At 45.9% G+C, this 27455-nt stretch overlaps 1 long non-coding RNA gene across 1 annotated transcript; it reads left to right on the plus strand.

Moving 5' to 3' along the window:
* The first annotated feature begins 756 nt into the window (after positions 1–756).
* LOC140065787 (uncharacterized) lies at positions 757–23439 on the plus strand. Its single transcript, XR_011848045.1, has 4 exons — positions 757–809; positions 18815–19021; positions 20538–20624; positions 23349–23439. It is a non-coding gene; the product is annotated as an uncharacterized lncRNA (long non-coding RNA).
* The last annotated feature ends 4016 nt before the right edge of the window (positions 23440–27455 follow it).

Here is a 27455-nt window from a genome sequence, read left to right on the forward strand (position 1 = left end):
ATAGGTAGCCAGAACACTACCCCAGTATATAGGAATCCAACACACTGCCCCAGTACATAGGTAGCCCAGCTCACTGCCCCCAGTATAACGGTATCCAGTACACTGCCCCCAATATATAGGTATCAAGCACGTTGCCTCCAGTATATAGGTATCCAGCACACTGCTCCCCAGTGTATAAGTAGCCAACACATTGTCCCCCCAGTATATAGGTATCCAGCACACTGTCCACCCAGTGTATAGGTACCCAGCACACTGCTCCCCAGTATATAGGAATCCAACACACTGAGCTAGTATATAGGTAGCCCAGTGCACTGCCCCCAGTATATCGGTATCCAGCACACTGCCCCCAATATATAGGTATCCAGCACACTGCTTCCCAGTGTATAAGTAGCCAACACATTTCTCCCCCAGTAAATAGGTAGCCAGCACACTTCCTCCAGTATATAGGTATCCAGCACAGTGTCCATCCAGTGTATAGGTACCCAGCACACTGCTCCCCAGTATATAGGTAGCCAGCACACTGTCCAAGTAAGTATGAAACATGAGAAGAAAAAACTCCAGCTCCCGCTTTTGGTAAAAATACTTATATTCCAACTTTATTTCTCAGTTAAAAAGCAGATACATGAAAAATAAACTCAGTACTCACCTACCGGAGCTCCCTGATGCTCGTCTTCTGCCCGCACACTATGAAGTCATAATGCAACGACACTGCTGCATCATAGTGTGTGTGGCCAGAGAGAACAGAACTGGCTCTGCCTGTGCTTCTGTCGAATATCAGGGAGAAGAGGAGTCCCGTGGAGCGCCAAAAGGTTAGTACTGAGTTTATTTCATTTTGTCCTGGGGAGGTGAGCAGTTGCTGGCATCCCAAGTTGCCTCCACTGGGTGGTGCTCTAGGCAGTCGCCCACCCTGCCCCATAGACCTGCTTGTAGAAATAGCAATGGCAATAAAATTACATGGCCAATGTTTGGTCCTATAAAATTGAGGCTTAATCAATTTGTCTTCAAATATTCTGCAATTTTATAATACATTTTTTTGTTTGATTCCTGATGATATTTTACTAACCCTCTTATGCTATACATAAAATGTTCTTTCTAGAATTCCCTCTGAATTTCCTCCAAAGGTATATGAAAATGAGCAGAGAAGAGTTATATTTTGTCAGAGATACATACCGTTAGAAAGAGATGGGCATCGGATTTTTATCTGCACCTCTCATGTCCTATGTTTTTAGCTGTCTAAATCTATAATTCTGTTGAAATGTCTAAGCCTGATGAAATGTAAAACATGACATTCTTATAATTAATATGACACCAAAAGCATATTTAAAGAACTGAAGATAGGAGAATCTGAAATGTCACTCCCCCTGCAACCTCTGAACTTGACTCATCTCAGGCAACATCTGACTCTTCTCTGCTAATTTCCACATGACTTTAGGGCATATTTTTTATAGGTAAAGAGGAAATTCAAGAAAGGACATTTCATACCCTACCAGAGGGTGCTAGTAGTTTAGCTGGTTAATTTTCTGACTAAAATACTTTTTAGCATTTGTAAACGAAATGCATCAGCAGCAAATATCTTTCTCCTGTTTTGTTTGCTGCAAGATTCAGATATCAGTCTGGAGTCTACATTGTTTAGCACAAAGAGAATAATCTTGACATGATACATTTAAAGCAAACTGAGGGAGGTGTTCACAGCCCCTCATTGTAAACAAGAAACTCTTTCCTTGAGTTTGTTAAACCGTTGGAGATGGTGTTCTGTATTGGGATCAATAGGTATGATTTTTATAGTTCTTATTCGCCTCCATGTTGCTGGATAACCTTTTTCACAGGTAGTTCCGCTGGGGACATAAATCTGAAACACCCATTATCTAAACTCAGTAAGAAGTCATCATTAGCCCCAAATCGCATAGAGAAGGGGCTGGGGACTGTAGGGGATTTACGGTGATGGTGCAGAAGGTGGCTAAAAAGGCAATTGGCCCCTTCTTTAGGCGGTCCCAAAAAGGGGCTGGATTGGGCAGGCTTATTGGGGCCCACCCCGTGGTTTTAAAAGCTTTGGGGACACGTAGAGGGGCCTCTTTCCTTCTGCCGTCAGGACCGAGCGGCGAGAAGTCAACCAACCCACCCTGCCCTTAGGTTAATTTTCGTTTACAGGTTTCCAGCTGTTCTTTCTGTCTTCCCTTCAGATGTCACAGCATTGGCATTATTTTTCACATGACTGAAGGCGACATGCAGGTGCCCACATGACGTCTGACGCCATTCGGGTGAAAGGTTCTTGCTCAGAAGAAGCGAAGGGCCCGGATGGGCATGATTTTAGCATTTTTTCTATTTGTTAATTAATTAATTGTTTCTCTAAAAATAAATGCTGTGCCCCCCCCCCCCCACATACCCTCAACAAGAAACATGGTGTAGTGTCCCTTGATGGCTGGTTTGTTTTTGCGAGGATTTAAAATTTCCGGGTCAAGAGCCTGAATATTTTGGGCTTAGTTTACAAGTCCCTGCAGTCCTACCATTTATTTCTTAACCCCTTATCACCGACACTAGTTTTCAGCTTAATGACCAGACTCGAATTTCCAATTCTGCTCTGTGTCACGATAATTGGTTATAACTTCGCAACACTTTAACATATCTAGGAGATTTTGAGAATGTTTTCTCGTAAAACATTGTACTACATGTTAGTTTTAAAATTTAAGTGATAAGTTTTGCGTTACGGTCTGAAAAAAAGGGAAAATTTGGCAAAACTTGTTCGTAAAAATTCTTCATTTTCCAAGTTTGAAATGTTCTGCTTTCCAGACAGGAAGTAAAACTACCCAAAAAGCTTGATAATTAACATTTATGGAATGTCTGCTTTATGTTGAAATTATATTTTATGCGTCCTGTCATTTTTCTAGGATGTTATGAGGCGCAGAACTTTAGGTGTGATTTTTCTCATTTTCATGAAAATCTCCAAAACATTTTGAGGGGTAACTCAGCTTCCAAAGGCCTAAATAATAGTAAAACCCCATGAATTACCCCATTATAGAAACTTCACCCCTTAACGTATGTAAAACAACTTCTATTAAGTCCATTAACCCTAAGTGTTTCACATGGCTTAAAACAATATGGACCTGCGATTTAGAAACTCTTGAATTTTTTTGGAAAATCATTTAGGCCAAAACTGACAGTTTCATAATAAATTAACCGATGAAATGCTCTGCAATGTTTGATTCCCAATTTCTCCCGACTGTAGCGATACCTCATATGTGGTGGTAAACTGCTGTATGAGTGCATGGTCGGGCATAGAATGAAAGCAGCGCCATTCACAGCAGATTTGTATTGTCACATTATAAAAACTATAAAATAAATTTTTTTTGGTAATGTGAACATATGAGGTCTTATTATTTGTGGGATGAGATACAATGCATAGATAATTATTTTTTGGGGTCTACAGCTTATTCGTGAGATTTTATTAACTATTTCAAGGGCGACACAAACAAAATCATCAATTTTTATTTTGGATTTTAAGCAATTTTTTCCCCCGCTCAACGTAACGTAAAAATAATATTTTATCTTTATTCTCTGGTTCACTACGATTACGGTGATACCTCATTTATATAGGTTTTCTTATCTTTGCTCAATTTTACTGAGCAAAACCAATATTGGAGGAAATCACATCGACAACTTCTCAGGGTTATAACTTCTGTATTTTTCTGTTGTCAGATCTGGTTGAGGGCTTATTTTTTGTGTAAAGAGTTGTTTTTTTCAGTCATATGGTATTAGGGAACGTAACTTTTTTTATCAGTTTTTAGAAAAATTTTTGTGATGGTGTTTGATGAAAAATTGTATATTACCCCCATAGAATCCCAATAGGGCGGTCATTAAGGGGTTAATGACCTACTGAGCAAACTTTGGATACGTATGCATTGTCTGCTTCAAACCAGTCTTATTCTGTATCACTGAAAGTTATCAGATTGGAGACACAATCTTTCAGGAATGTTTCATAACTAGAGATGAGCGAGCACTAAAATGCTCGGGTACTCGTTATTCGAGACGAACTTTTCCCGATGCTCGAGTGCTCGTCTCGAATAACGAGCCCCATTGAAGTCAATGGGAGACTCGAGCATTTTTCAAGGGGACCAAGGCTCTGCACAGGGAAGCTTGGCCAAACACCTGGGAACCTCAGAAAAGGATGGAAACACCACGGAAATGGACAGGAAACAGCAGGGGCAGCATGCATGGATGCCTCTGAGGCTGCTTAATCGCACCATTATGCCAAAATTATGGGCAACAGCATGGCCATGACAGAGTGACAGAATGAAGCTAGATAGCATCTAAAACATCCAATAATTGACCCTGACACTATAGGGGACAGCATGCAGAGGCAGCGGCAGCAGGCTAAAGAGTGTCATGGCGACATACCCTAAATGGACTCATGCTTCAAACCAATGGGTGGCAGAGAGGAACCAAAGGAGGTGAGCAAGAAGCGCTCAAATAATATCGGTACATGATAAAAGTTTGCCAGTATATTTTGTGGATTACACAGCAGGGTGGCGACAAAGTTAACATGGAAGCCATGAAAACAACCCAAAATTCTGCCTGACACAGCTCGTTTGATAAGGGGACCATGTATGGAGGCAGTGAACTAGTAGTAGATTAAAGGTGCTGCAGTTAAAACTATGTTAGTTGGATCTTGGCATGGAGCTGGCGCTCCGCTGCCATGCGAGCTTTCGCCAATCCAAGCCCCTGTCTCTAGGCTACTCCCCAAACAGCACTTCTAAGAACCTTTTGTATAAGATCAAGTGTAGTAGCGTTCTTATAAGTTTGGGATATGGCGGGTGAGGGGAATGTAAACAGATGCGCAAGAAGCGCTGAAATAATATCGGTTAATCATAAAAGTTTGCCAGTATATTTTGTGGATAACACAGCAGGGTGGCGACAAAGTTAACAACTTTGATGTGGAATGCCCTGTAATAGCTCTTGGGCGGTGTGCCTTTTATCGCCTAGGCTCAGCAGTTTGAGCACCGCCTGCTGTCGCTTAGCGACGGCACTGCTGCTGTGCCTAGAGCTACCGACTGATGGCGCCATGCCCACGGATGGTAATTCGGAGGAGGAGGAGGTGGAGGAGGGGTGGGAGGAGGAGGAGGTATAGTAGGCCTTTGAGACCTGGACCGAGGTAGGCCCCGCAATCCTCGGCGTCGGCAGTATATGACCAGCCCCAGGGTCAGACTCGGTCCCAGCCTCCACCAAGTTAAGTGTAGTAGCGTTCTTATAAGTTTGGGATATGGCGGGTGAGGGGAATGTAAACAGATGCGCAAGAAGCGCTGAAATAATATCGGTTAATCATAAAAGTTTGCCAGTATATTTTGTGGATAACACAGCAGGGTGGCGACAAAGTTAACAACTTTGATGTGGAATCCATGAAAACAACCCAAATTTCTGCCTGACACACCTCGTTTGATAAGGGGACGATGTATGGAGGCAGCTATATGGACGACTTTTGGAGGTAGCAATGGAGACAACGTGTGGAGGCTGCTATGGAGACAATTTAATTTGGATAGTGCCTGTATGTGGCAGTCCAAAAAAGTTTTCAAACCAGAGGAGCAGGTAGGTGGCCCTCCAGAAAAATGAAATAGATTGAGTGCCTGTATGTGGCAGTCCAAAAAAGTTTTCAAACCAGAGGAGCAGGTAGGTGGCCCTCCAGAAAAATTGAATAGATTGAGTGCCTGTATGTGGCACTCCCAAAAATTGTTTAAAACAGAGGACCGGGTAGGTGGTCCTCCAGAAAAATTAAATGCATAAAGTACTATACCTAGAGCCAGTGGGCCCTGTCAAAAAATAGCCAGTTTCCTCTGCTTTAGTGTACAAAGAGGAGGAGAAGGAGGAAAATGAGGAGGAGGAGGAGTGCATAAATTATTCAGGTTGAGCTTCCTTCACCTGGTGGAGATTGGAAATTATGAGAAATCCAGGCTTTATTCATCTTAATAAGCGTCAGCCTGTCAGCGCTGTCAGTCGACAGGCGTGTACGCTTATCGGTGATGATGCCACCAGCTGCACTGAAAACCCGCTCGGACAAGACGCTAGCGGCAGGGCAGGCAAGAACCTCCAAGGCGTACAGCGCCAGTTCGTGCCACATGTCCAGCTTTGAAACCCAGTAGTTGTAGGGAGCTGTGTGATCATTTAGGACGATGGTATGGTCAGCTACGTACTCCCTCACCATCTTTCTGTAAAGATCAGCCCTACTCTGCCGAGACTGGGGACAGGTGACAGTGTCTTGCTGGGGTGACATAAAGCTGGCAAAAGCCTTGTAAAGCGTACCCTTGCCAGTGCTGGACAAGCTGCCTGCTCGCCTACTCTCCCTCGCTACTTGTCCCGCAGAACTACGCACTCTGCCGCTAGCGCTGTCAGAAGGGAAATACTGTTTCAGCTTGTGCACCAGGGCCTGCTGGTATTCATGCATTCTCACACTCCTTTCCTCTCCAGGGATGAGAGTGGAAAGATTTTGCTTGTACCGTGGGTCCAGGAGAGTGAATACCCAGTAATCGGTGCTGGAATAAATTCTTTGAACGCGAGGGTCACGGGATAGGCAGCCTAGCATGAAATCTGCCATATGCGCCAGCGTCCCAACGCGCAAGAATTCACTCCCCTCACTGGCCTGACTGCCCATTTCCTCCTCCTCCAACTCCTCCAACTCCTCTTCTTCTGCCCATACACGCTGAACAGTGAAGGTCTGAGCAATGCTCCCCTCTTGTGTCTCGCCAACATTCTCCTCCTCTTCCTCCTCATCCTCCTCCACCTCCTCCGATATGCGCTGAGAAACAGACCTGAGGGTGCTTTGGCTATCAACAAGGGAATCTTCTTCCCCCGTCTCTTGTGACGAGCGCAAAGCTTCCGACTTCATGCTGATCAGAGAGTTTTTCAACAGGCCAAGCAGCGGGATGGTGAGGCTGATGATGGCGGCATCGCCACTGACCATCTGTGTTGACTCCTCAAAGTTACTCAGCACCTGACAGATATCAGACATCCACGTCCACTCCTCATTGTAGACTTGAGGAAGCTGACTGACCTGACTACCAGTTCTGGTGGAAGTTGACATCTGGCAGTCTACAATCGCTCTGCGCTGCTGGTAAACTCTGGATAACATGGTTAATGTTGAATTCCACCTCGTGGGCACGTCGCACAACAGTCGGTGAGCGGGCAGTTGGAGGCGGCGCTGCGCTGCCCTGAGAGTGGCAGCATCTGTGCTGGACTTCCTGAAATGTGCACAGATGCGGCGCACCTTCGTGAGCAAATCTGACAGATTGGGGTATGTCTTGAGGAAACGCTGAACTATCAGATTTAACACATGGGCCAGGCATGGCACATGTGTCAGTCTGCCGAGTTGCAGAGCCGCCACCAGGTTACGGCCGTTGTCACACTCAACCATGCCTGGCTTCAGGTTCAGCGGTGCCAGCCACAGATCAGTCTGCGCCGTGATGCCCTGTAATAGTTCTTGGGCGGTGTGCCTTTTATCGCCTAGGCTCTGCAGTTTGAGCACCGCCTGCTGTCGCTTAGCGACGGCACTGCTGCTGTGCCTAGAGCTAGCGACTGATGGCGCCATGCCCACGGATGGTAGTTCGGAGGAGGAGGTGGAGGAGGGGTGGGAGGAGGAGGAGGCATAGTAGGCCTTTGAGACCTGGACCGAGGTAGGCCCCGCAATCCTCGGCGTCGGCAGTATATGACCAGCCCCAGGGTCAGACTCGGTCCCAGCCTCCACCAAGTTAACCCAATGTGCCGTCAGCGATATATAGTGGCCCTGCCCGGCAGCACTCGTCCACGTGTCCGTGGTCAGGTGGACCTTGTCAGAAACGGCGTTGGTCAGGGCACGGATGATGTTGTCTGACACGTGCTGGTGCAGGGCTGGGACGGCACATCGGGAAAAGTAGTGGCGGCTGGGGACCGAATACCGAGGGGCGGCCGCCGCCATGAGGTTGCGAAAGGCCTCGGTCTCTACTAGCCTATAGGGCAGCATCTCCAGGCTAAGCAATCTGGAGATGTGGACATTAAGGGCTTGGGCGTGCGGGTGGGTTGCACTATATTTTCTTTTCCGCTCCAGCGTCTGGGGTTTGGAGAGCTGAACGCTGGTGGATGCTGTGGAGGATCGTGGAGGCGACGATGGGGTTTTTGTGCCAGGGTCCTGGGCAGGGGGCTGACTATCAGCTGAAGGAGAAAGGAGGAAGGAGCAGTGGTGTGCACGGCCGGAGGTGAACGGGCTTGGTGCCACTGATTCGGGTGTTTAGCATTCATATGCCTGCGCATACTGGTGGTAGTTAAGCTAGTAGTGGTGGAACCCCTGCTGATCCTGGTTTGGCAAAGGTTGCACACCACAGTCCGTCGGTCATCCGGTGTTTCCTTAAAGAACCTCCAGACTTCTGAAAATCTAGCCCTCGCCGCGGGAGCCCTCGCCACGGGAGCTTCACTATGTGACACATTTGGCGCTGATGCACCTGCTCTGGCCCTGCCTCTCTGTCTGGCCCCACCACTGCCTCTTCCAACCTGTTCTGCTATAGGACTCTCCTCCGTCTCAGAAGCACTGTGTTCACCCGGCCTCTCAACCCAGCTTGGGTCTGTCACCTCATCATCCTCCGATCCCTCAGTCTGCTCCCCCCTCGGACTTCCTGCCCTGACAACAACTTCACCACTGTCTGACAACCATGTCTCCTCATCGTCGGACACCTCTTTACACACTTCTTCCACTACGTCAAGAAGGTCATCATCACCCACAGACTGCGACTGGTGGAAAACCTGGGCATCGGAAAATTGCTCAGCAGCAACCGGACAAGTGGTTTGTGACTGCGGGAAGGGTCCAGAAAACAGTTCCTCAGAGTATGCCGGTTCAAATGCCAAATTTTCCTGGGAGGGGGCAGACTGGGGGGGAGGAGGCTGAGGTGCAGGAGCTGGAGGAGTGCCGATTTCGGTGACATGGGTGGACTGCGTGGAAGACTGACTGGTGGACAAATTGCTCGAAGCGTTGTCGGCAATCCACGACATCACCTGTTCGCACTGTTCTGGCCTCAACAGTGCTCTACCACGAGGCTGTGGCATTGCAACGATGCTCAATTGGTACCAAAGTGCCCAAAGAGTGCCAAGAAAATATTCCCCACACCATGACACCACCACCACCAGCCTGAACCGTTGATACAAAGCAGGATGGATCCATGCTTTCATGTTGTTGACGCCAAATTCTGACCCTACCATCCGAATGTCGCAGCAGAAATCGAGACTCATCAGACCAGGCAACGTTTTTTCAATCTTCTACTGTCCAATTTCGATGAGCTTGTGCAAATTGTAGCCTCAGTTTCCTGATCTTAGCTGAAAGGAGTGGCACCTGGTGTGGTCTTCTGCTGCTGTAGCCCATCTGCCTCAAAGTTCGACGTACTGTGTGTTCAGAGATGCTCTTCTGCCTACCTTGGTTGTAACGGTTGGCGATTTGAGTCACTGTATCAGCTGGAACCAGTCTGCCCATTCTCCTCTGACCTCTGGCATCAACAAGGAATTTCCGCCCACAGAACTGTCACTCACTGGATGTTTTTTCTTTTTCGGACCATTCTCTGTAAACCCTAGAGATTGTTGTGCGTGAAAATCCCAGTAGATCAGCAGTTTCTGAAATACTCAGACCAGCCCTTCTGGCACCAACAACCATGCCACGTTCAAAAGTACTCAAATCACCTTTCTTCCCCATACTGATGCTCGGTTTGAACTGCAGGAGATTGTCTTGACCATGTCTACATGCCTAAATGCACTGAGTTGCCGCCATGTGATTGGCTGATTATAAATTAAGTGTTAACGAGCAGTTGGACAGGTGTATCTAATAAAGTGGCCGGTGAGTGTACATTCCTATAATAACTATATACACCCCTTATAATAACTACATACAGTCCCCCTATAACAACTATATACAGCCCCCTATAATAACTATATACACCCCCTGTTATAACTATATAAAGCCTCCCTATAATAACTATATACAGCCCCCTATAATAACTATATACCGTCCCCCTATAATAACTACATACAGCCCCCTATAATAATTATTTACACCCTCTATATAGTACATGGGGGCTTAGAGCTGTATTTATGCCACCTGTCTACAACCCCAATAATAGGTTAGTATATCCCCACGATACTTATGCTCCCTACAGCATTTTAGTCTAAGAAAACTATCGTGCACCTCTGGCCTATACATTGTATGCAGAAACACGGTCAGTTCCCTTTTATTCATGAATTTTTTTTATGTATTATGTATTGCATCAATGTTTTATTTTATTCTCAGTTCAGCAACAGAAAAAAATGGGGAAAATGTATGTAAAAAGTTTGGGGGACATATGTAAATCAATACTTTGCAGGGCATATATGTAAACAAATACCTCAGGTGAGCAATGTGTATAAATACTGTAAAGTGTATTTTATATATAGTTGCTCCAAGGTATTTATTTACATAAAGTCACTTCCCAAAAGTATTTATTTACATAAATTATATATGTGTAAAAGTATTCATTTACATATAGTGTCCTCCAAAAGTATTAATTTACATATAGTGCCCTCAAATCTGTTCGCCTATATAAGAATAAATCATTTCGCGACACCATATTTGTCACTATGTAAAGTGAAGGCCTTTTATAGAAATTTAAAGGCTGTTAAATGTAAATTAATACTGAAATTTGGACAGGATTACATATAGTTATTTATTAGGACACTATAAAAATTGGGACTTTTTTTTAATTATCAGAGGGATTGTGTATTAAATAACTGATTACGGTAGATGGAAATAAGTATAGAATTGAATAATTAGGGACAATATTAAATATAGCATCATTAACTAGCAGGGAATTTATATACGTATGTAAACATACTTCATTGGAGGGGCTATATATAAAATATGGGTAATTAGTAAGGGCTATATATACTATTTTTTAATAGGTAAATCATATATTACGTAAAAATTGAGGGTACAACATACAACAATATAATTTATGACAAGTGCATACACTGTACTGGCTACTACATTGTAGAATGTAGCAAACAGCAGTTGATGAGCAGTGTTATGTCCAGAGGGGCTGACAATTTACCTGCTCAAAAAAAAGTTTTAAAAAAAGAAGCAAATCATGTAAGTAGAGATGAGCGAACATACTCGTCCGAGCTTGATGCTCGTTCGAGCATTAGCGTACTCGAAACTGCTCGTTGCTCGGACGAATACTTCGCCCGCTCGAGAAAATGGCAGCTCCCGCCGTTTTGCTTTTTGGCGGCCAGAAACAGAGCCAATCACAAGCCAGGAGACTCTGCACTCCACCCAGCATGACGTGGTACCCTTACACGTCGATAGCAGTGGTTGGCTGGCCAGATCAGGTGACCCTGGGATAGACTAGCCGCTGCCCGCGCTGCTCGGATCATTCTGTGTCTGGATGCCGCTAGGGAGAGAGCTGCTGCTGGTCAGGGACAGCGTTAGGGTGCTAGTAGATTACTGTTAGGCAGGAGTGATTCAACAAGAACCCAACAGCCCTTCTTAGGGCTACAATAACGTTATACTTTTTTTTTTTTGTTTGCTTGTGGCTGGGCTTGCTGGCACTAGTAGTGCAGCTAGTACCATATTGTGAGGAATTTGCAGGGGGACTTGCTACCGTTGTGTTTAGCTCTTAGTGACACACATATCCACCTCAAACACCAAAGTGGGAAAATTTATTAGGGGTTTGATTTCAATTAGGCACAGTCTGCCAGTTTCTTTTTATTTTACGTTTATTTTTTCATAACTCAGCGTCATCTCATCAGTGTGCTTTCATACTTGGCTAGAAAATAGCCAAAGGAGAATCCAAACGGCTTACTTACGCCTACAATAGCGTTATATATATTTTATTTCTGGTTGATCTGCTGGTGGCTGTCCTTGCTGCAGTGCATATACTAGCCAATTGTGAGGAATTTGGAGTGAGACTTGCGACCGCTGTGTTTAGCGCTTAGTGACGCACATATCCATCGCAAAGACCGAAGTGGGAAAATTTATTAGGGGTTGGATTTCAATTAGGCACAGTCTGCCAGTTTCTTTTTATTTTACGTTTATTTTTTCATAACTCAGCGTCATCTCATCAGTGTGCTTTCATACTTGGCTAGAAAATAGCCAAAGGAGAATCCAAACGGCTTACTTACGCCTACAATAGCGTTATATATATTTTATTTCTGGTTGATCTGCTGGTGGCTGTCCTTGCTGCAGTGCATATACTAGCCAATTGTGAGGAATTTGGAGTGAGACTTGCGACCGCTGTGTTTAGCGCTTAGTGACGCACATATCCATCGCAAAGACCGAAGTGGGAAAATTTATTAGGGGTTGGATTTCAATTAGGCACAGTCTGCCAGTTTCTTTTTATTTTACGTTTATTTTTTCATAACTCAGCGTCATCTCATCAGTGTGCTTTCATACTTGGCTAGAAAATAGCCAAAGGAGAATCCAAACGGCTTACTTACGCCTACAATAGCGTTATATATATTTTATTTCTGGTTGATCTGCTGGTGGCTGTCCTTGCTGCAGTGCATATACTAGCCAATTGTGAGGAATTTGGAGTGAGACTTGCGACCGCTGTGTTTAGCGCTTAGTGACGCACATATCCATCGCAAAGACCGAAGTGGGAAAATTTTATTAGGGGTTGGATTTTAATTAGGCACAGTCTGCCAGTTTCTTTTTATTTTACGTTTATTTTTTCATAACTCAGCGTCATCTCATCAGTGTGCTTTCATACTTGGCTAGAAAATAGCCAAAGGAGAATCCAAACGGCTTACTTACGCCTACAATAGCGTTATATATATTTTATTTCTGGTTGATCTGCTGGTGGCTGTCCTTGCTGCAGTGCATATACTAGCCAATTGTGAGGAATTTGGAGTGAGACTTGCGACCGCTGTGTTTAGCGCTTAGTGACGCACATATCCATCGCAAAGACCGAAGTGGGAAAATTTATTAGGGGTTGGATTTCAATTAGGCACAGTCTACCAGTTTCTTTTTATTTTACGTTTATTTTTTCATAACTCAGCGTCATCTCATCAGTGTGCTTTCATACTTGGCTAGAAAATAGCCATAGCAATAGGATAGCATTGTTTGGTTTTAAAAACTAAAAAACACAATTAAAGTTATATAACTTTCATTTTCAAAATGTTTAACCCGAGGGCTAGGGGTAGAGGACGAGGACGAGGGCGGGGACGTGGGCGTCCATCTACTGCAGGGGTCAGAGGCCGTGGTCCTGGGTGTGGTGAGACACCACCTGCTGATGAGGGAGCAGGGGAACGCCGCAGAGCTACACTCCCTAGGTTCATCATGTCTGAAGTTACTGGGACTCGTGGTAGAGCACTGTTGAGGCCAGAACAGTGCAAACAGGTGATGTCGTGGATTGCCGACAATGCTTCGAGCAATTTGTCCACCAGTCAGTCTTCCACGCAGTCCACCCATGTCACCGAAATCGGCACTCCTCCAGCTCCTGCACCTCAGCCTCCTCCCCCCCAGTCTGCCCCCTCCCAGGAAAATTTGGCATTTGAACCGGCATACTCTGAGGAACTGTTTTCTGGACCCTTCCCACAGTCACAAACCACTTGTCCGGTTGCTGCTGAGCAATTTTCCGATGCCCAGGTTTTCCACCAGTCGCAGTCTGTGGGTGATGATGACCTTCTTGACGTAGTGGAAGAAGTGTGTAAAGAGGTGTCCGACGATGAGGAGACACGGTTGTCAGACAGTGGTGAAGTTGTTGTCAGGGCAGGAAGTCCGAGGGGGGAGCAGACTGAGGGATCGGAGGATGATGAGGTGACAGACCCAAGCTGGGTTGAGAGGCCGGGTGAACACAGTGCTTCTGAGACGGAGGAGAGTCCTATAGCAGAACAGGTTGGAAGAGGCAGTGGTGGGGCCAGACGGAGAGGCAGGGCCAGAGCAGGTGCATCAGCGCCAAATGTGTCACATAGTGAAGCTCCCGTGGCAAGGGCTCCCGCGGCGAGGGCTAGATTTTCAGAAGTCTGGAGGTTCTTTAAGGAAACACCGGATGACCGACGGACTGTGGTGTGCAACCTTTGCCAAACCAGGATCAGCAGGGGTTCCACCACTACTAGCTTAACTACCACCAGTATGCGCAGGCATATGAATGCTAAACACCCGAATCAGTGGCACCAAGCCCGTTCACCTCCGGCCGTGCACACCACTGCTCCTTCCCCTGTGTCAGCTGATAGTCAGCCCCCTGCCCAGGACCCTGGCACAAAAACCCCATCGTCGCCTCCACGATCCTCCACAGCATCCACCAGCGTTCAGCTCTCCATACCCCAGACGCTGGAGCGGAAAAGAAAATATAGTGCAACCCACCCGCACACCCAAGCCCTTAATGTCCACATCTCCAGATTGCTTAGCCTGGAGATGCTGCCCTATAGGCTAGTAGAGACCGAGGCCTTTCGCAACCTCATGGCGGCGGCCGCCCCTCGGTATTCGGTCCCCAGCCGCCACTACTTTTCCCGATGTGCCGTCCCAGCCCTGCACCAGCACGTGTCAGACAACATCATCCGTGCCCTGACCAACGCCGTTTCTGACAAGGTCCACCTGACCACGGACACGTGGACGAGTGCTGCCGGGCAGGGCCACTATATATCGCTGACGGCACATTGGGTTAACTTGGTGGAGGCTGGGACCGAGTCTGACCCTGGGGCTGGTCATATACTGCCGACGCCGAGGATTGCGGGGCCTACCTCGGTCCAGGTCTCAAAGGCCTACTATGCCTCCTCCTCCTCCCACCCCTCCTCCACCTCCTCCTCCGAACTACCATCCGTGGGCATGGCGCCATCAGTCGCTAGCTCTAGGCACAGCAGCAGTGCCATCGCTAAGCGACAGCAGGCGGTGCTCAAACTGCTGAGCCTAGGCGATAAAAGGCACACCGCCCAAGAACTATTACAGGGCATCACGGCGCAGACTGATCTGTGGCTGGCACCGCTGAACCTGAAGCCAGGCATGGTTGTGTGTGACAACGGCCGTAACCTGGTGGCGGCTCTGCAACTCGGCAGACTGACACATGTGCCATGCCTGGCCCATGTGTTAAATCTGATAGTTCAGCGTTTCCTCAAGACATACCCCAATCTGTCAGATTTGCTCACGAAGGTGCGCCGCATCTGTGCGCATTTCAGGAAGTCCAGCACAGATGCTGCCACTCTCAGGGCAGCGCAGCGCCGCCTCCAACTGCCCGCTCACTGACTGTTGTGCGACGTGCCCACGAGGTGGAATTCAACATTAACCATGTTATCCAGAGTTTACCAGCAGCGCAGAGCGATTGTAGACTGCCAGATGTCAACTTCCACCAGAACTGGTAGTCAGGTCAGTCAGCTTCCTCAAGTCTACAATGAGGAGTGGACGTGGATGTCTGATATCTGTCAGGTGCTGAGTAACTTTGAGGAGTCAACACAGATGGTCAGTGGCGATGCCGCCATCATCAGCCTCACCATCCCGCTGCTTGGCCTGTTGAAAAACTCTCTGATCAGCATGAAGTCGGAAGCTTTGCGCTCGTCACAAGAGACGGGGGAAGAAGATTCCCTTGTTGATAGCCAAAGCACCCTCAGGTCTGTTTCTCAGCGCATATCGGAGGAGGTGGAGGAGGATGAGGAGGAAGAGGAGGAGAATGTTGGCAAGACACAAGAGGGGAGCATTGCTCAGACCTTCACTGTTCAGTGTGTATGGGCAGAAGAAGAGGAGTTGGAGGAGTTGGAGGAGGAGGAAATGGGCAGTCAGGCCAGTGAGGGGAGTGAATTCTTGCGCGTTGGGACTCTGGTGCATATGGCAGATTTCATGCTAGGCTGCCTATCCCGTGACCCTCGCGTTCAAAGAATTTATTCCAGCACCGATTACTGGGTGTTCACTCTCCTGGACCCACGGTACAAGCAAAATCTTTCCACTCTCATCCCTGGAGAGGAAAGGAGTGTGAGAATGCATGAATACCAGCAGGCCCTGGTGCACAAGCTGAAACAGTATTTCCCTTCTGACAGCGCTAGCGGCAGAGTGCGTAGTTCTGCGGGACAAGGAGCGAGGGAGAGTAGGCGAGCAGGCAGCTTGTCCAGCACTGGCAAGGGTACGCTTTACAAGGCTTTTGCCAGCTTTATGTCACCCCAGCAAGACACTGTCACCTGTCCCCAGTCTCGGCAGAGTAGGGCTGATCTTTACAGAAAGATGGTGAGGGAGTACGTAGCTGACCATACCATCGTCCTAAATGATCACACAGCTCCCTACAACTACTGGGTTTCAAAGCTGGACATGTGGCACGAACTGGCGCTGTACGCCTTGCAGGTTCTTGCCTGCCCTGCCGCTAGCGTCTTGTCCGAGCGGGTTTTCAGTGCAGCTGGTGGCATCATCACCGATAAGCGTACACGCCTGTCGACTGACAGCGCTGACAGGCTGACGCTTATTAAGATGAATAAAGCCTGGATTTCTCATAATTTCCAATCTCCACCAGGTGAAGGAAGCTCAACCTGAATAATTTATGCACTCCTCCTCCTCATTTTCCTCCTTCTCCTCCTCTTTGTACACTAAAGCAGAGGAAACTGGCTATTTTTTGACAGGGCTCACTGGCTCTAGCTATAGTACCACCTACCCGGTCCTCTGTTTTAAACAATTTTTGGGAGTGCCACATACAGGCACTCAATCTATTCAATTTTTCTGGAGGGCCACCTACCTGCTCCTCTGGTTTGAAAACTATTTTGGACTGCCACATACAGGCACTCAATCTATTTCATTTTTCTGGAGGGCCACCTACCCGCTCCTCTGGTTTGAAAACTTTTTTGGACTGCCACATACAGGCACTCAATCTATTTCATTTTTCTGGAGGGCCACCTACCTGCTCCTCTGGTTTGAAAACTTTTTTGGACTGCCACATACAGGCACTCAATCTATTCCATTTTTCTGGAGGGCCACCTACCTGCTCCTCTGGTTTGAAAACTTTTTTGGACTGCCACATACAGGCACTATCCAAATTAAATTGTCTCCATAGCAGCCTCCACACGTTGTCTCCATTGCTACCTCCAAAAGTCGTCCATATAGCTGCCTCCATACATCGTCCCCTTATCAAACGAGGTGTGTCAGGCAGAAATTTGGGTTGTTTTCATGGATTCCACATCAAAGTTGTTAACTTTGTCGCCACCCTGCTGTGTTATCCACAAAATATACTGGCAAACTTTTATGATTAACCGATATTATTTCAGCGCTTCTTGCGCATCTGTTTACATTCCCCTCACCCGCCATATCCCAGACTTATAAGAACGCTACTACACTTAACTTGGTGGAGGCTGGGACCGAGTCTGACCCTGGGGCTGGTCATATACTGCCGACGCCGAGGATTGCGGGGCCTACCTCGGTCCAGGTCTCAAAGGCCTACTATACCTCCTCCTCCTCCCACCCCTCCTCCACCTCCTCCTACTCCGAATTACCATCCGTGGGCATGGCGCCATCAGTCGCTAGCTCTAGGCACAGCAGCAGTGCCGTCGCTAAGCGACAGCAGGCGGTGCTCAAACTGCTGAGCCTAGGCGATAAAAGGCACACCGCCCAAGAGCTATTACAGGGCATTCCACATCAAAGTTGTTAACTTTGTCGCCACCCTGCTGTGTTATCCACAAAATATACTGGCAAACTTTTATGATTAAACGATATTATTTCAGCGCTTCTTGCGCATCTGTTTACATTCCCCTCACCCGCCATATCCCATACTTATAAGAACGCTACTACACTTGATCTTATACAAAAGGTTCTTAGAAGTGCTGTTTGGGGAGTAGCCTAGAGACAGGGGCTTGGATTGGCGAAAGCTCGCCTGGCAGCGGAGCGCCAGCTCCATGCCAAGATCCAACTAACAAAGTTTTAACTGCAGCACCTTTAATCTACTACTAGTTCACTGCCTCCATACATGGTCCCCTTATCAAACGAGCTGTGTCAGGCAGAATTTTGGGTTGTTTTCATGGCTTCCATGTTAACTTTGTCGCCACCCTGCTGTGTAATCCACAAAATATACTGGCAAACTTTTATCATGTACCGATATTATTTGAGCGCTTCTTGCTCACCTCCTTTGGTTCCTCTCTGCCACCCATTGGTTTGAAGCCTGAGTCCATTTAGGGTATGTCGCCATGACACTCTCTAGCCTGCTGCCGCTGCCTCTGCATGCTGTCCCCTATAGTGTCAGGGTCAATTATTGGATGTTTTAGATGCTATCTAGCTTCATTCTGTCACTCTGTCATGGCCATGCTGTTGCCCATAATTTTGGCATAATGGTGCGATTAAGCAGCCTCAGAGGCATCCATGCATGCTGCCCCTGCTGTTTCCTGTCCATTTCCGTGGTGTTTCCATCCTTTTCTGAGGTTCCCAGGTGTTTGGCCAAGCTTCCCTGTGCAGAGCCTTGGTCCCCTTGAAAAATGCTCGAGTCTCCCATTGACTTCAATGGGGCTCGTTATTCGAGACGAGCACTCGAGCATCGGGAAAAGTTCGTCTCGAATAACGAGTACCCGAGCATTTTAGTGCTCGCTCATCTTTACATGTAAGTAATGAGATAGGAGGGAGTTTATCTAATGATGTTTGAAGTCACTGGGGATGGGGGAATATTATAAACTTTAGTGTGGATAGACATGTAACCAATGTGTGGGGGGTGTTACTCCAGCATGGTACCTTCTGTCCTTTTTACATACCGCACAATTTAATATTCCAGTAAACGTAAGAATAACAGTATGCGTAAAACTATATGATCAAAAAATATCCGTCATGTTCCATGCAATTTTTTGCAAGAAAAAGATTTAAAAATATATAAAAATTGTGTTGTTCAAATTTTCTCCATAGGAGATACCATAGAGGAAACCGTACTACAGACACGATGGGGCAGATTTCCTTACCCGGTCCATTCGCGATCCAGGGGCACGTTCTCTGCGGTGGATTCGGGTCCGGTCGGGATTCATTAAGGCAGTCCCTCCGACATCCACCAGGTGGCGCTGCTGCGCTGAAGAGCATCGGAACGCACTCAAGTTCACCGGCCTATTCCTAGTGAAGGTAAGTGCAAGCTCCGCGACACTTTTTTTAAAAAATGCGGCGGTTTTTCCGAATCCGTCGGGTTTTCGTTCGGCCACGCCCCCCATTTCCGTTGCGTGCATGCCAGCGCCGATGAGCCACAATCTGATCGCGTGCGCCAAAATCCCGTGGCAATTCTGGGGAAATTGGCGCAAATCGGAAATATTCGGGTAACACGTCGGGAAAACGTGAATCAGGCCCTTAATAAATGACCTCCAGTGTTGGGGGAAAAATTCATTTATAACGGTCTAGGCTACATTATTGGATGGTTTCATATCCCTGCAGTTTAACCGATTTGGGGTTATACTGTGATTCCTAAAGGACTATTCAACAAACTGAGATAATAATCCTCCAACTCTCTGAGGTGGTCAGAAGTTGAAAACATGGCTGCCACTTTTTGTGTTACTCAGAATAAACTAATAGGAGTTACAGCAACCTTGTAGCAAAGTGAATTTTGGGGATTTTGTAACTACTGATGTTTGAACGATCAACATAGGACAGCTGTGTTTGTTTCTATCACCTGGTAGAAGACCTGCATATTCCCATCTTTTCTGTGTTTTGCAGAGATTGGAATACACTTGCTGTATGTGTTGCCTTAATTTGTAGAGTGTTTTAATCTCAAGCACCAGTAATACACCACTAATGGCCACTTCACATGGCCTTCATTAAGGCTAGCACTAATCTTAAATCCAAGCATTAGTCCTTGTACCTGATGTGAATATTATCAATAATATTTATCCAGAGAGTTTGATGTAATGTTGTACAGTAACGAAGTGGATATGGGATTATTACTGCAACAAAATATAGATTGTTAACATCTCTATTAGGCCCAGTTCACACTACGGTTGTGATTTCAGTTTTTAGTATCTGCCTAGAAAAGTAAAAACTAAAAATTGAATGGATCAGTTTTAAATCCCATTGAAATTGTAAATGTTTATGCCATCCGTTGTCATCAGTTGTACAGTGATCCGTTATGCTTCAGTTTTTTTTTCACGGAAAAAAAGATGGAGCTTGCAATACTTTTTTTCTGCTTAAAAAAAAAAAAAATTCAAAACAGATGGTGCCAAAATGACCGGATAACAGATGATATTACGTTTTTTTACATTGAAGTCAATGGGACAGATAGCAAGTGTCAGTTTTTACATTTTTTAGATGAAGAAATAGACAGATATAGACAAATAGTTAATATATAAATAGAGAAAGAGATGATGGATAGATTATAGATAAATGTGAGGTATAAAAGAAAGAAAGTTAGGCAAATAGAAATAAGAGATCAATAGGAAGATAGGTTTTTAGAAATCGATAGGTAGGTTGGTAGATCGATAGATAGGTACAGTAAGCGATCGATAGGTAGGTAGGTCGATAGATAGGTACAGTAAGTAAATGGATTTTGGAAAAAGCGGGCAGCACTCCAAAATTCTGCTTTTAAAAGTTGGTGATCTTTATTGCAGTAAGTGGCAACATTTCGGTGTAAGACACTTTTCTCTATTCACCTAAGGACCAAGCCAGGACCTGTGTGGTCTCTGCACCCTGCCTCCAAGGGGTCTTGCAAATTGTGCGGACTTGAACTTTACTACTTTTTACAGTAAGTAGATAGATAGAAAAGCTATATAGATAAGTAGAAAGATAGTATAGATAGTTAGTATCCTTTTTTTTTAAGAATCGTTTTTTTAAATTACACTTTACTTTCACTTTCAATACATCGATCTATAGCTTCTATATCTGTCTATCCATCCCTCATAATAGTTGCCATCTATAGATGTGTAATTTTTACCTTCCATTCTCGCTTTTCTATCTATCTATCTATCTATCTATCTATCTATCTATCTATCTATCTATCTATCTATCTACATTATCTAACTATTTAACTATCGCACAAGTTCAATGATCTAAGCCAAGATGGCAGCGCCCAAACATTTTATAGGTTGTAAAGAACTGATAATGATCATTTGTTGAATATACAGCATTAGGAGGTGACATCCACTGAAATCAAAAGCTATTTCAATCCAAAACATCATAACAGGCCAAGTTACATGTAACATAGCACCCTTCTCTGATATCACCTTCACGATTCTTGCATCCATTGAACTTGTGAGTTTTTGGAGAGTTTCTGCTTGAATGTCTTTGCATGATGTCATAATAGCCTGCCAGAGCTGCTGTTTTGATGTGAACTGCCTCCCACCCTTAGAGATCTTTTGCTTGACGATACTCCAAAGGTTCTCTATGGGGTTGATGGGGGAATATGGTGGCCACACCATAAGATTCTCTCCTTTTATGCCCATAGCAGCCAATGATACAGAGGTATCTGTGCAGCATGAGATGGTGCATTGTCATGGATGAAGATGATTTTGCTCTGGAAAGTCTGCTTTTTCTCTTTGTACAATGGAAGAAAGTGGTCAGTCGGAAACTCTATGTACTATGCCAAAGTCATTTTCACACCTTCAGGAACCCTAAACGGGCCTACCAGCTCTCTCTCCATGATTCCGGCCCAAAACAAACACAAACACTGGGAAACATTCAGGTGGTCTAAGGCACCACTGAACCATTCTTGTTAAATGTTTATGCAACATCCCTGCCAATGCAAGGCAGAGGAGTTGTTGCGAATAAGCCCCTTATATGTGTGTGTCCCAAGGTAGTGAGTCTGATGAGCTCCCCTGCAGGACACTACACATATACTCAGGTTTGTGCAGCAGTATATTCTGCCTGGATAGGCAAGGGTTAAACATTATTTCTTGTTATCATCTAATTCCTCAATGCACTTAAATGTGAATGGGAGTGTGATTGGAGGAGTAGACCACCTAACCAGGGATTAACTAAACCCTTAGTCAGGGGAGGAGTCAATCTCTTCAGGCCCAGCTCTGCTAGTAAGCAGATGTGTCTTAGACCGAGCTCTCCACACAGGAGGGAGAGTTCCAGAAACTTCAGAGAGAGCACATCTCTCAGGCCCAGCTCTCACCACATGAGAAGCTCCTAGGCCTCAGCAACTACAGACAGAGTAAAACAGGACAAACAGGACAAAGCTGCAGCTTCCAGCATTGGACACAGCTACATCCCAGCCTGCCCCTGCATCCAGGATGTTGACCCAACTCCTGAGGTTCATTCTCCAAGATCACTCCAGTACTGCACTTGTACAGAATTGTTTGGCCTGTTGTTACCGCTGGTTCGAATAAAGAACTGTAAGTTACTTTTATGCACAACATTGCCTCCGTCTAGTCCCCGCTATGGCTGTATCACCATCAAGGGCGCCTCATCCATCTACCAGGGACACATACTACAGACTCTAAGGGCTGCCCCAGGGAGAACCAGTACATCAGCCTCTCCCTCTATATCATTTTTTGCAAAACCACCTGCTGGAGACCTGCCAGGCTGTAGGACAGCCCTCCGGTCCCCATACCAAGCACCATGACAACGGCATGCCCTAGGCCGCAACCACCAGCCACTCCATTATTCTGGGCACCGTCTGCCTCCAGGCACCAAGAAAAGGCTAGGCCCCGGTGGGGGATGTTGCATTTATATAATAATACATAGACATTGGAACAGAGGAGAGATTTATCATGCCTAATACACCACTTTTTGGCTTGAAAGGCATGAAAAAGTCACAATTTTATGGTAAGGAGATGTGATGCGGCTAGCCCCTTTGCAGAGGCCTGATATATGGATGTGTGTGTGATGAGTTAGAACATCAAGTCCTGACATTTATGCACTGATAACTCACTACCTGGAGTCTGGCTGTGGATTTACGTGATGCCATTAACTCAGTACTTGTTTCTCTGAGATGTTTCTGTCTGCAGCTAAAACCTATTAATGTAACGGTCATTTGTTAAGTCAACAACACAAATTGATAAAAACAAGTAGAAGATGATGGATTTTTGATACATATTTCAACCTAGAAAAGCACATCCAAACAGGGAGTTCAGCCAAGGTATCTAAGGCCCATTAATCTAGTCCAGGCAACGGGGCAGCCCTAGGGGATGCATGAAGAGGAAGGAGACCAGGTGGATTGCTTATTCTTTTCCATAGATGATATGACCCTACACAGCCAATATGTTTGTGAGCAAGTGAAGGGAGCAGCACCTTACACCTTTCTGCTAATATGTGAAATGATAGTAATATCTCCCCTGGACGTTCTTAATTTAGAAGCATAAGTACACAATTTCCATAGACTTAAATCATAACTGTAAAGTTAAAAAATAGTGTGAGCACAGCAGGGGAGAACCTTTGATAGCAATACCAACGTATTATTACCTGTATTATTCTGCTGGCTTCTTCCTATCCTGAGATATATCTGGTATATTTAACATCACTACAGGTCCTTCAACCCCTCTTAACAAGCCTGTCATCTCTAGCTGTACTATACGGTTTCCCGTGCCAACCAGAAAGCATGGCAAATGGAGATTAGCCTGGGGGAGCAAGGTAAAGCCTCTGCTAGCTGCTAAACAGCTGCAGATAGCCAATTATAGTAAATTAGAGAATTGCTTATTTTTGCTTAGTGCAGAGTTAGGCAATTGTTTGTGCTTTACAGTTGTACATTAACTTGTTTCTTACCAAATAGATGTTATTTTAACACATATTTTGTCAAATATCAGCCTTTTCTATCAACTGTTGTTTGATCATTCAAACATTCCGGTTCTTAGATATGAAACTCCACTTGCACGGTAAAAACACAGATTCTTTATTGCAGGAATCTTCAGTACATATAAATTGACATGGAGTAGTCACATAAGTTAAGGCTAGTAGCCTACGCATTTCGGATAAACTCTTTATCCATTTCATGGCTAACATAACACAAAATGATCCTGAGTTTATGTAGCGATAGTATAAAGTCACATGACCAAATTCAGCTTAGGCACTGAACTCAATGACGGAACATACACATTAAAAAACAGAAAATGAAACAATACATCTTAGTCAGGCATACATAGTTAAAAGTTAAAAAAGGACCTAGAATGTAGAGACTAACATTGCGTATCAAAAATATAATATATATGAAACACATTGTATACTTATGTCAATGGTACACATGTCTCTAAGGAGAAAATCCAAGCCTTTAGTCCTAAGGGACTATTACCAGCTACTGGCAGACCTTCCCACCACTATTGCCCAGAAGTCCCAAGAGATTGCTGCACAAAAAGGACTCCTGGACAAACTCGCTGCCACTTTACAGATGATTGCCTCCTAGCAGCAGGCTCCCGCGACTCTTCCCGTTGCTTCAGTCACCCTGCTATGTTTTTCGGCAGTAGAGTCTCCACGGGCCTCCCCTGAGGCCGCTCTGGTGTGCCTAGGGCCGACCCAGCCTGCGGCTTCCCAAGTCTTCCCGCTGCCTGCTCTCCTTCCAAGGTGTCTCATCTCCAAGAAGAATTGGAGGAGGCAAAGAAAGAAGAACAGTGGGCTGAATAAGAAGAGAAGAGGGGCCCTAAGGGGGGGGGGGTACTGTCACGCTTACACCTGCGATCCTCGGTCCCTGCTCCCCCTGCCCTCACTTACCTCTCCTGACTCCCGGCGTGTAGGCCCCATGCTTCTTCCCTGCAGTCGCGCGCTCCCGCCACTAGGGGGTGCATGCGAACTTCTCCCAGTCTTCAAGGGCCAGTGTCCTGCTTATTGGCTCTGGCATTCCTGGCTCGGCTATATAGCCTGGCGACTCCCAGCATCCCCTGCCAGACCTTCAGGTCATTCTAATGGAGTGAAAGCCTTTCTGAGCGTTTCCAGATGCCTCCGTGATTCCTGAGCGTTTCCAGACGCCTCTGTGATTCCTCTGCTGTTCCCGTGTTCCTCTGCTGTTCCAGTGTTCCTCTGCTGTTCCCGTGTTCCTGTGGTGTTCCTTTGTTCCAATCCTGTGCTGGTCCTGTATTCCTGTGGCGGTCCTGTATTCCTGTGGCGGTCCTGTATTCCTGTGGCGGTCCTGCAATCCTCTGGCGGTCCTGTAATCCTGTGGCGGTCCGGTATCCTAGTGGTCTTCCAAGGTCCTGCCAGCCGTACTTCCGAGGTCCTGCCAGCCGTCCTTCCAAAGTCCTGCCATCCCAAGGTCCTGCCATCCCAAGGTCCTGCCATTCCGAGGTCCTGCCATCCCGAGGTCCTGTCATCCCGAGGTCCTGTCATCCCATGGCCCTGCCTTCCCGTGGTCCTGCCTTCCTGTGGTCCTGCCTGCCCCGTGTCCCTACCTTGGCTACCAATGCGGGCCTAGTCGCACCCGTGGAGCAACCTAGTGGCTCCCCGCCGCAGCAAGTCCATCCCGCTTTGTGGCGGGCTCTGGCGAAGACCAGAAGTCCACTTAGACTCAGCTCCCGGGTTGCGGCTGGCATCTTTATCTCCCGCGGTGGTCCAGGGAGTCCACAAGACTTTAGTCCTAATGTACTATTCCCATAGACTGTGACACTATATACTTGGTGCCAACTTCTGGAAGACTAAAGGCTATTTTATTAATATACACAGTTGGCACCCCCTTTCTTAATCCCTTAACCCCTTCCCGACGCGCGCCGTACTCGCGGGCCGAGCCCTCTTCATAGCCGGTAAGTCTTTGCTGCATATTGCAGCAAAGGCTTACCGGTAACACCCGCGATCGGTGCTAGCACCGATCGCGGGTGCTTTCACTGCGATCGCCGCCGGCAATGCTGGCGCTCCCCGATGACGTCACGGGGAGCGGTGATCCGTTGCCATGACAGCTTCGGGTCTCACGGAGGCCCGAAGATGTCTTGTTTTAACACATTCATTACAATGTGCTATCAGCACATTGTAATGAATGAGGAGTAAAATCCCCATATACTGCCATATTGCAGTATGGCAGTATATGGTAGGATCGATCAGACAACCTAGGGTTAAAGTACCCTAGGGAGTCTGAAAAAAAAGTAAAAAAAAAAAATTATAATAAAAAAACCTAAAAATTCAAATCACCCCCCTTTCCCTAGAACTGATATTAATATTAATAAACAGTAAAAATCATAAACACATTAGGTATCGCCGCGTCCGAAAATGTCCGATCTATCAAAATATAATAACGGTTTTTCGCTGAGTTTAACGGAAAATAGCATCCAAAGTCAAAAATGAAATTTTTTTGCCATTTTGGAAAATATAAAAAAATTAATAAAAAGTGATCAAAAGGTCGCACAGTCCTAAAAATGATAGCAATGAAAACGCCATCAAAAGTCGCAAAAAATGACACCACCCACAGCTCCGTACACCAAAGTATGAAAAAGTTATTGCCGCCAGAAGATGACAAAATAAAAAAAAGAAATTTTGTACAGGAGGTTTTAATTTTTTTAAATGTATGAAAACATTATAAAACCTATACAAATTTGGTATCCACATAATCGTAGCGACCCAAAGAATAAAGTAGACATGTCATTTGTGGTGCACAGTGAAAGCTGTAAAATCCAAGCCCACAAGAAAACGTCCCAAATGTGTTTTTTCACCATTTTCACTGCATTTGGAATTTTTTTCCAGCTTCCCAGTACGCACCATGGAATATTAAATACCATCACTACGAAGTGCAATTTGTTACGCAGAAAATAAGCCATAACAGAGCTCTTTATGTGGAAAAATAAAAAAGTTATAGATTTTTGAAGGTGGGGAGTGAAAAATGGAAGTGAAAAAACTAAAAAAGACCAAGTCGTTAAGGGGTTAATATACACACAATGTAATCAAGAGGACTTGTATTATAAACCATACATTATAGTTGAGAACCTGGCATAGACTTTGCACTGCAGCCTATCAGCTTCTAGTTAGGCCACTGCATATGAGAGTTCAGAAACTTGTTTTTGAATATTGTTCAAGGAACCGTCTTGCTCCAAATACACTAAACCGTTCTTATTCACAGTCCCAGATTAAAACTTGCACAAGGGTTTTTTTTTTTATAACTGAATACAATCTAGACAATTATCTGTAAGCTACATGTGTTAGCTAGATGTATTGCTCCTGAGGTGTTGGCTATAATGTATCTTTGCATAAAATGAGGGTGTCAGGGTCGCTAGGGAGAATGCTGGGACTTCTGGTTCTTCTGCTGGTGCCAGCAGCGTTCTCCGAACCCCCGGCGCGTATCCGCACAAACTCCACCTCTCGTCCCGGGCAGCGGCTGCTAAGATCTCGCGCTGTCTAGGAGTTGTGTTCGGAACTGCTGGGACTTGTGGTACCTCTGCATGATGCCTGGTTGTTCTGCACCATGAGGGGTTAATTCCCAGAAGCTGTCCAGCTCCTATCAGGTTCTGGAGGTGGAGTTTTGGCTGCATAAATTGCACCTTCCCTAGTCACCTGTGCCAGTGTTTGAAATCCCTTCATCACTCGCTTGCTGCATTAGGTTGTATTGCTCTGTTTCTGTATCGTTGTGACCTCGGCTAGTTTTTGACATTGACTCTTTGCTTACTGATTTTGCTCTTGACGTACCCTCTCTTTGTGACTCCGGCTAGTTTACCATTCTTTTGTGTTT

The sequence above is a fragment of the Engystomops pustulosus genome, chromosome 6 (assembly GCF_040894005.1).
Source record: "Engystomops pustulosus chromosome 6, aEngPut4.maternal, whole genome shotgun sequence".
NCBI classification, from domain to species: domain Eukaryota; kingdom Metazoa; phylum Chordata; class Amphibia; order Anura; family Leptodactylidae; genus Engystomops; species Engystomops pustulosus.